This window comes from Narcine bancroftii, chromosome 1, assembly GCF_036971445.1.
Source record: "Narcine bancroftii isolate sNarBan1 chromosome 1, sNarBan1.hap1, whole genome shotgun sequence".
Taxonomy (NCBI): Eukaryota; Metazoa; Chordata; class Chondrichthyes; order Torpediniformes; family Narcinidae; genus Narcine; species Narcine bancroftii.
The window spans coordinates 10,390,043-10,400,303 of record NC_091469.1 but is presented as its reverse complement, the minus strand read 5'-3'; the positions used below and the strand labels follow the sequence as shown (position 1 = coordinate 10,400,303).

Below are 10,261 nucleotides of genomic sequence, written 5' to 3'. Positions count from 1 at the left end.
CCTGTAAGAATGAAGGCCAACACATTCTATGCCTTCTTAACTATCTATTAACTTGTGTGGTGATCTTGTGGGATCTATGGACTTGGACTTCAAGATCCCTCTCTCCTTCACCACTGTTAAAGATATCACCTTTGGCCACATACTCTGGCTTCAAGTTCGACTTTCCAAAGTGCATCATTTCACACTTATCTGGATTGAACTCCATCTGCTACTTCTACACCCAACTCTACATCCTGTCTATATCCCGTGGCATGATAGCACTGTATGGGGTTCATTCAGGAGCCTAAAATCTGTTTTTAGGCCTCTTGTGGGCACTTCCCCAATCTTAAGGCTTTTTCCTGATTGGATGATGGAGAAGAATATGTCTGGGTGTGATGGGTCCTTCAGTATGTTGGTTGCCTTCCCTAGGCAGTGGGATTTATGGCTAGAGCCATGGAGGGGAGCAAAGTTTGCGTGATGCTCTCAGTTGCAATCACTACATTCTGTAGCTTCTTCCGTCTAATGCTGTGATGCATCGAGCAAGTCTGCTTTCAATGGAGCACCTGTGGAAGTTGTTGAGGGACGAGGGAGATGCGATGAGATTCCTTACTCTTAGGAGACAGCAGAGGCATTGGTGCACTTTCTTAATTCTCTAATCAACGAGCTTGTCCCAGATCCAATCACTGGAGATATTTAGTATGAACAAAACCATCCACTCTTTCCACTTCAGCACCATTAATATAATCAAAGGTGTGGACTCTGCCCCCTCTCCTGCAGTCAATGACTATTTCATGGAGTCTAACAGCATGGGAACAGGCCCAGCTTACCTGTGCTAAACAATGTGTGCTCCTGTTTTATTCCCACTTTGTCCACATTAAGCCCATTCTCTTCCTACTCTCTTCCATCCATGCAATTACCTCACAGGAAGTGAAATTTACATGCATTGTGAGAATGTGCAATCCATTCAACTTCCCTTCCCATTTCTACCCTGATGTTGGCCTTCTCAACTCTTAGCATGTGGCCCAAAGGTCATGAAAGGAATGATAACTCATGTTCTGCATGAGTGAGTCTGTGCCAATTGTGTGAACATGGACTCTTCCAATACAGGAGTTCTCCTCTCCTCTCTGTAATGGTCAATCTCAGCCACAATGCAGGGTCTTGTCTCACAATTAATTCTTGCCAAACCTCCATCCCCCCGCCACAGATGCTGCTCGACCTGCTGAGTTCCTCCATCAGTTTGCTTTTTTTTTTGCTTCAGATTCCAGCATCGGCAGTCCCTTGTGTCAGCAAAATTTATTCATGAATTTTCAGAGTTCTGACTTTGCCCTGAAATACAAATCAGGAAATGATACACCATCTGGATTGTTACCACAGGGGGACTCCATGAGCAGAGAAATAGAGGTGAAAATACACTGCATAGTGAAAGCAGCATCAAAAACACAGCCTCATCAACACAGCAGAAACAAACGCGACTTCTGCTGAAACTGTGCCTGGGCCTCGACAATGACTTGCTTCACTGGCTTGGTGGGTTCTGAATTGACTGATAGGGCCAATGGGTGACCAGCAGACTTTGCTACAGATGGAACAGGTTGTGGCAGCAGAAGTAGTGAACAGCAGGTCACCAACTTTAATGCAGAAAGAGCAGCAACTTCATTTCAACTCCGAGGGAGATACACAAAGGAGAAATGTGGCAGGTCATGCAGCATCCATAGGAAGTAAAGGACAACTAGCATTTCAAGCCTGGGCTCCACTTTCTCCAGTAGTCCCTCCTGCACATTTGTGCATTGCACATCACTCCGGCATTTCCTTGTTTAACTTTATTTCAGCTGAGAGGGATGATCATTTCTTGCTCAGGGATATACAGATTAAGGTTAGATGCAACAGAATATCCAAGAAAGGTTAAAAAGAAATGAAACTGAATTTTTGCAGTAAGATTAATGAACTGAAGAGCTTTAAACAAGTATACCGATACTAGGGAATATTACAGGGATAAGACCCAAATTGAAACTGTCCAAATATGAAATAGAATTTGTTAAAATTGCCCTGGCAGTGGCCAGAAAATGCACAGCTGTTGCATGCAAGTCTGATTCACATCTAGGTGTGGCATGTTGGAACGCAGAGATACATAGTTGCATTCCCCTGGAGAAGATTACTTACAAGTAAATATGACTTTTTAACAAATTTGGCAACTATAGTTACAAAATTCAGGCATAAATCTTTAGATGTATTCTTCCTAAACCATGGGAACAGTGTTGATTTTCTCCAAAGAAAATGGATAAAATAGGAATTTGTGATCCATGGAGTATGCGTCACTTTTCAGTGATCCAACCCATTTTTTTTTCTTTTCTTTGTTATCTTGTCTTTTTCTTACTTTTCTATATATTAATTCATTTTTCTTTCTTTGGGATTTTTTTTGGAGGAGTGTGTTGGGGGATAGGGTTGTGAAGTAAATATTGGATATACTTATGTACCTGTATTTTTCATTCTGTAATCGACTCCATGCTTGGTTAAAAATACAAAATATTTTTAAAAATGTATACTTAATATATTTATTTTGTCACTCATTGGAACACTACATACTGCATAAAAAGGAATTGTATCACTGAACCAGGCACAGTGTAAATGCTGAAGAATAAACAGCTTGCTGGGCAGTAGATCAGATTTTGGAAGTCAACCTGACCAACAGTGTTCTGGAGAACAAAATAGAATGCCCGATTTCCCTCAACTTTTCCTTCAAACCTGATCGACTTGATTGAAGAAACTGGGCCACAGTCAGTTCTATAAATAGGCCCTCCATTTCATGAAGGTGAGATCTTTGGAATATATCAAGCCCTCCCATCGACTCCCTCAAGGATCCACGAAATCCCACATGAGATTGGCGTTTATTGTCAAATGTGCCAAGATGCAGTGACAGAGGTTATTTTACAAGCTGACCAATCAACATCCCATAAAAGTAAAAGTGAGACACAGAACTAAAGAGCAAAGTTGGGGGGTGGGGAGCGAGTGAACGAGGAGCGAGCAAACGAGAGATCAGTTGTTATGGAGCACAGTTTTATGAATATGGGGTTCATTCAGAACACTTCCAGCTGATATTCTGACCCCTAACTTTGACATTCCATGTTTTGAGAAATCATCTTTCTTAACTGTAATCCAACAGCAGTGCTATCATCTAGTTAGCCAATACCTGTCTGACTCAACTCCAAGCTTGCTGTTTTGAGCATTTTCCCCCTCATTTTCTCATAATGAACATCACTACAATACTCAGCAGCACTTGTACCATTTATGGATGATCATTAGTGCCCCGGGAACTTTGCAATTGTTATGTCTCATTAAATGTTGCTTTGTAGGTTACCCAAGTCAGATAATTGACATGTTCATTTTTGCAATAGGTAATTTTCAGCTTCCAGATAAATTCTGAAGCCCGTATTCAGCACAAAACTATTAGTGTCTGGTCACACTTGAGGTAACTTACACATGTAGTCATTCAGTGAACGATTACTTCCAAAACATTTTACAAGGATGCATTTTTAAGATCTATCCATGTCTTGAAAATTAGCAATAAGACTAAAAATTCATCGAGTTTGCATTTATTCAAGTCCTTCCATGACCTTAACTCATCTCAAAGGGCTTTACGTTTAATGAAGTACTTTAACCTGAAGTGTTGGGGATCATGCAATTGGCAATCAGCAAGAAGTCTGCAGTCTGGAGTGAGGTAATAAAGGAGATCTACTTGACAATGGCTGAGGAATAAATGCTAACCAACCCCAGGAGAACTGCCCTTCTCTTCTTCAAATGGAAGCTTTTGCTTCAGTCTTAAAGGGCAGTCACAGCTTTGATTTAAAACCTCATCGAAATGATTATATCCCTGATGGTACAGCAGTAACTCAGCAATGCATTAGCCTTGATCTATGTGATCTGAAGTCTCTGGAGTAGAAGGTAAACCCATTTCATGCTGACTCAAAACACTGATGTTATTACTGACCCTAGGCCTGATGCTTTTGAAACTCATGGAAATGTAATTGTATCACATTGAAATGAAGCATTACATTATATTGATATTTACATCTTTCTGGCAATTTATTCTTTTATAAAGTTCCTATTTATTTCATTACTTCAAAGATTCATGAAGTTTCACTGTAACCTAAACCCTAACCCACCCATACTGATCCTAGTGTTGAAACCCCTAGTTCATCCCATCTGTCTCCATTCAGCCCATATCCTTCTCCACCTTCCCTCCTCATGTGTCTAATTAAATGCATTTTAAACATTGTATTTAACCAATGTCTCTTACTTTCTGTGGAAGATCATTCCATATACCCACCAACTTCTGTATGGAAGTCTTGAATTCCTTTTACCTAAAATACATGGCCTCTCATTTTAGAGACCCCTACCCTGGGGAACTGACTATTGACCTTACCTACTGTGATAGAGTATTTTGAGGTGGCTTGAGAGGGATTGCTAGAGTAGCTTGCACATACATTACAAAAGTCCTGCAAAAATTCTGTGTTTTTAAAGAGTGCTTTTTCAAGAGGAGCAACAAAGCATCAACATACAGCTTGCCTAGGAGAGCATGTGATTTTTGCAGGCAGGGACAGAACAGCTTTGCTCTCAGAGATGGAGGGAGAGAGAGAGAAGGAGACACAGAAATCAGTTCCAGAGGGATAAGCTGGCAAACTTTGGAAGGCTGCCAGATCATAGGAGAAGATTGGTGGTCTGAAATGTGACCTGAAATAAAGAGGATCATCTGGAGAACCCTGAAGGGGGCAAGTTTCATCAGCAAGACTGATTGAGTGGAAATCAGTTGTGGATGTCCTGGGAAAGGAATCTCTCTCTGAAAACCAGCATGAACTCTTCTGAGTGGTAATGATTTGTCTGTTAAACACCAAAGCCTGGTGAACTTTGTTAATGCTAACTTCTGTGCACAATACAAGAATTGGCAGCAACCAATGAGATTGGAGTGTGATCCAAAGAACTTTTCTAATCTTAAATATACATTACACACACCTGCACTTAGTATTATAAGGGGGATTATGTGGGTTAGGTAGGTTAGGGGAAGGGGGGAGGGGGGAGAGAAGAGAGGGAGAGAGATTATAGAATGTTCAGCCTGATGTCGGTGGTGGGGAAGATATTGGAATCCATCATTAAAGGAGAAATAGCAGAACACTTTGGAAGGAATAATAGTATCGGTGCTAGTCAGCATGGGTTCCTTAAAGGAAAATCTTGCTTGAGTAATCTCCTGGAATTTTGAGGATCTAACAAGGAGGGTGGACTCGGGAGAGCCATTGGATGTGGTGTACTTGGACTTCCAAAAAGCCGTCAATAAAGTCCCACACAGGAGGCTAGTTTTCAAAATTAAGGAGCATGGTATTGGGGGTAGGGTGCTGTCAGTATAGGAGTAGAGAAGCCCTCCTGCAGTTGGTGAGACCTCACCTGAAGTATTGTGTCCAGTTCTGGTCCCCATGTTTAAGAAAGGACATACTTGCTATAGAGAGAGTGCAGTGCAGATTTACAAAGTTAGTTCCTGGGATGGCAGGATTGTCTTGCAGGGATTGGTTAGAAAGACGAATTATATGTGATGGAGTGTAGAAGGATGGGGGGAGACATGATTGAGATATTTAGGATTATCAAAGGGCTTGACAGGGTGAAATCAGAGCACATGTTCGCAATAATGGGAGAGACTAGGACTAGAGGGCATAGTTTAAGAATACAGGGAAGGCCATTTAACACAGAAATGAGGAGATTTTTTTTAAAACCAGAGAGTTGTGGGTCTGTGGAATGCATTGCCGCAGAGGGTAGTGGGAACAGATTCATTGGATAGATTTAAGAGGAAGTTGGATAAGGCTCTTGTGGGCAGGGAAGTTAAGGTTATGGGGATAAGGCTGGGATTGGTTATTGAAAGGGAAAGATCAACCATGACCCAATAAATGGCGGTGCTGGCTCAAAGGGCAAATTGGCCTACTGCAGCACCTATTGCCTATTGTCTGTATGTGTGTAATGTCTGGTGCTGTGTCTGCATGTTTTTGCACCGAGGACTGGAGAATGTTGTTTCATTGTGTTGCATCATACAATCAGATGAGAATAAACTGGACTCTCACCATTAACCCTTGCCCTCTGGTTCTTTTCTCACCTTACTTTAGTATAATATCCACTTGGATTTACTCTATCTCAATTTTCTATACTTCCATGAAATCTCTCATTCTCCCACGCTCTAGTGAATTAAAATCTAACCTGTTTAAATATTCCCTGTGACTGAGTTCCTGAAGTTCCAGCCACATCCTTTAAATCTTCTCTGTAATCATTCAATCTTATTGATCTCTAATTTGTAATCATATTAGAAACACCACAATCTATGTGCATATCAAAATCCACAAAAAAAAGCAAAGAAGCATATTTTCCGACTGGTTGTGCTTTGTTTGGAGCTGAATGAATGCAGTTCAAAGAAAGGTTAAGGACTTAAATAGGTGCAATGAGCCCCAATTTGTTATTTTAGCCAATAAGAGGGACCTCCATTAATCCTTCAATCTGACATTGAAATGTAGATTATGTGCACACATTTTCACCCAGAAATGATTTTCCATCTTCACCAATAGAACAGCTGCCCTAACCGCACAAAGAACTGTCTGCACAGTTGCAAGTCAATTTTTTCCCCTACTTGGGCTATTCTGAGTGTTATTATCTGTCGATCTTACATTTATATTTTAAAAATTCAACTAAATTTACCATTACAGTCAAAGTTTCATGGTCAGAAGTCTAATATGCTCCATGAGTAACAAAAAGGGACAGCACATCTCACACAAGCATGTGAACACCCATTCACCACATTGTTTGAAGCACAAGTTCATCATCATAGTTTATTCTCTGGCTGAAGAAAGTAAAAACTTTACTGTGCATGTACATTGTACAATGTGTATGACAATAAACTTCTTATCATTATCATCTACCAAAAAGCAGAAATTTGACTCAAAGACAGAAATTAAACATGAAATTCCACTTTAAAGTCCATAAACTAAAGCTGAACATACATTTCCAAACATCTATTGGTTGTCACCTGCTGTCTAAATCCTTCATGCTGAAATACAGTTGATGCTTTTTTTTAATATATCCAGTTCCCATACATTTTGGTAGAATTGTTGCCCTTGCTCTTTTCGAAGTCGCTCGCTGTAACTCTGCTCTCTGTGACTGGTTTTATTCTGCTGTACTTATGAATAGATAGACTTGTTGGTTAGCACACAAAAAAAGCTTTTCACTGTATCTCAGTACACCTGACAATAAACGTAAACTTAAAACTGAGAACATCTGGAATTTGATGTCCCACACTAGGTTGTTCCTTCACACAGCTCATCCTAATCATTAAATGATTCCATCTCTTCTGATCTTGAACTTGTCTAATTATTCTGAAAAATACAGGTCTTTGAAACTGATAAATGCCAGCTCTGATAAGTGATTTCATTAATGGTAAGGTGGCTGAAATAAATTGCATGCCCTATATTTGCATCTTCTTAAGGACATTTATCGAAGAGATTTTTCACTGTAAGCACTTAATTTTTTTCCCCTCTCAATCAACAAATGCTACCTCAATAAAACTTAGTGCACAGCAACAGCTAATTATGGAAGGTTCAGAAACTGAGTTCAATATTAGAAGGTTGTCTCTGATGCAGATCGTCTCCAGGGACAATGTGCAATTGGCAATGGGTGGATGAAAAATCATTGCAGGTGGAGCTTGAACATTTCAACACGCACACTGTTTTCTTAGGACTAGAAAATCCAAACATTACTTCTGACAATTCATTTGTGAAACTCTAATAAAATAACAGAGTCAATTTATAGTCAGAGAAACGGTGTCGGAATCCATTAATGTGCATCCCAGAGGATCACTGGAAGAGAAATACTTCTCAATCATCCTTCCATGTAGTACATACATATGAGCTGGAAACTGGGGTCGATATCACCTAAGCTTGTCTTACAGCACATTTTGTGCTGCACTAAGAATATTCAGATTTTTCAAGCTCATTTTCCCATTCAATTAATTTGTGACTGCTCTCACTTCACCTGTTTGGCCTCCTTTTCCTTCACGTCCCTTGATACCCTGACCCAACAAAATGTGAGCCCCATCAGATTTATACGAGAAAGCCCTTTTGGAGAATGACCAAATCCTTGCATGGGAAAGATGCTTCTTGTTTTCAGTACTCAATCGTCTGGCTCTAATTTCAAAAGATTGCAAATTTCTGTCCACCAGTGGAAACACTTGCTTAACTTACTCTTTTGCTCCCAGTATAAAGAATGGTTACATGTTACTTTAACACTCCAAAGTCAGGCTATTGGAAGCTTAGTAAAGGTTAAATTAATGCTTGTAAGCCATTGTGCTATTGCTCCCCACTGTGAATCATCATTTCTGAGGTGATGCGCCCAAATCTGTGCATCGGACTAAGATTTTGTCATAAGTGAAATGTGATGTCTTTTCTCATTATTTCAGATTCCTGGAGACAAACAACAGCATTACCTTAGTCTTGATGATTCCTTTTACTGCTTAACTGCACACTGCTCTGAGAACCATAGAACACTTTTGCACAGAGCAGGCCATTTGGCCCATCAGGTCTGCGCTGAATTGTTATTCTGTCTAGTCCCATTGATGCGCACCCAGACCATAGCCCTTCATAGAACACTGCAATCTCCAAAATACAACGCCTTTTATCAGAACCAGCTGATCAGAGCAGCATGTCATATTGTTGTTCTCAACCAACACAATATCCTGCCACGTCAGCACTGTTGAAGTGCATCGAGTCTGAAACATTGGCTGCTTCTCATTGAGTGAGACAAAATGGAAGCAGGCCCTTCAGCTCTCTTCTCAGATGCTATCCAGCCTGCTGAGCAGTTGTAGAATCTGCAGCATTCGGCTTTTGGCATTTCCTACCTATCCTGTCCTTTCAACACAAAGATCGACTTGATTCATCAATCAGTCACATAGGGATGTTTTAATCACCACAGTTTCCTTCTCCTCAGTCAGGATGTCCCCTTGGCTAATACTGCAGTGACAACCCTAAAAACTACTGGCAATCATCAAGTCTGCATTTTGAGAGTTAGGATTAGATTTTCACATTGTTGAGTTTCCTTGTGAAATATGCTGATTGAAATATGTAGAGAAGCGAATAAAATGAGCAAAGCTGTAAAAATAGGAAGGTTAGCGACAGTGTGGAAAACAGGAGAGCTTAAAAGATGGAAAACGGTAGTCTATCTGGGATGGTGTGCAAACCCTAGAGAAAGGAGAGCAGAGACAGAGCTGCTCTGTTGAGTTCAACTGCTGGTCAGGAGGTGAGCAGCTCCATGCAGGTTTAAAATGGCTTGTTAAAGGAGCTGACCATGTTAGAAAGTAAAATCCTGCAACTGAGGAGGTCCATGCCCAAGATAGTAGTGCCTGTGCTCGGCAGTGGCCTTGAGGGGTTGCAGACTCCACGGAGCAATGGACCAGTGCAGGGCACCAGAAATGGGAGAACACTTCCTGTTGAGCAGGAGAAGGAGAGGAAATAGCCTTACTGAGTGGTGACAGTGACAGTAGACCAGCAAGCAGCTCAGCTGCTGAGAGACTCCCATAGGCCGAGAGCGACTTGTGGTCGGGAGCACTCGCATGGACTGTGGTCTGCTAGAGACTGGATCAGGAACTGGATATCGTTGCTGGGATTTTAGAGTGGGCTGAAGGCAAGAAGGGCACCCAAAGGGCCTCAGGTGCTGAAGGTTCAAAAATCTGATTGGAATGAAACTGTTCTTGAAACTAGACGTGCTGGTCTTCAGGCTTCTGTACATTTTGCCTGAAGGTAGCAGAGAGAAGAGGTTATGACCAGGGTGATGGAGGTCATTTATGATGTTGCCTGTCTCCTTGAAGCAGCTCCTCACAGCAGGTCAGAGCCTGTGATGGACATAGGTATGCCTTCCACCTTCTGGAGCCTTCTGAGTTCCTGGACATTTGAATTCCCAAACCAGGCTATGATGCTACCAGTGAGTATATGATCCTGGATGCACCTGCAGAAGTTTGATAGTGTATTTGACAATATGTCAAATCTCTTCAGACTCCTGCAAAAGGTATGGGTGTGCCTTGTTCATGGTTGTCTGAATGAGCTGGTTCCATGAAATGTCATCTGATACATGAACTCCTATGTACTGACCCTCTCCACATCCATCCCCTCGATGCAGGCAGGTGCGAGGTCCCTTTAAGTGAGAAAGAGGAAGGCAAGAGGAGGGTGAAGAGGTAAAATGATGGAGGTATTTTCTAGGTTTACAGATAACTGAA

General features: G+C 41.3%; 1 non-coding gene across 1 annotated transcript; it reads right to left on the bottom strand.

Moving 5' to 3' along the window:
• Nucleotides 1-6,719: 6,719 nt before the first annotated feature.
• On the bottom strand, nucleotides 6,720-6,821 carry LOC138752180 (small nucleolar RNA U13). The gene has a single exon (XR_011350435.1). It is a non-coding gene; the product is annotated as a small nucleolar RNA U13 (small nucleolar RNA).
• Between the last annotated feature and the right edge of the window lie 3,440 nt (nucleotides 6,822-10,261).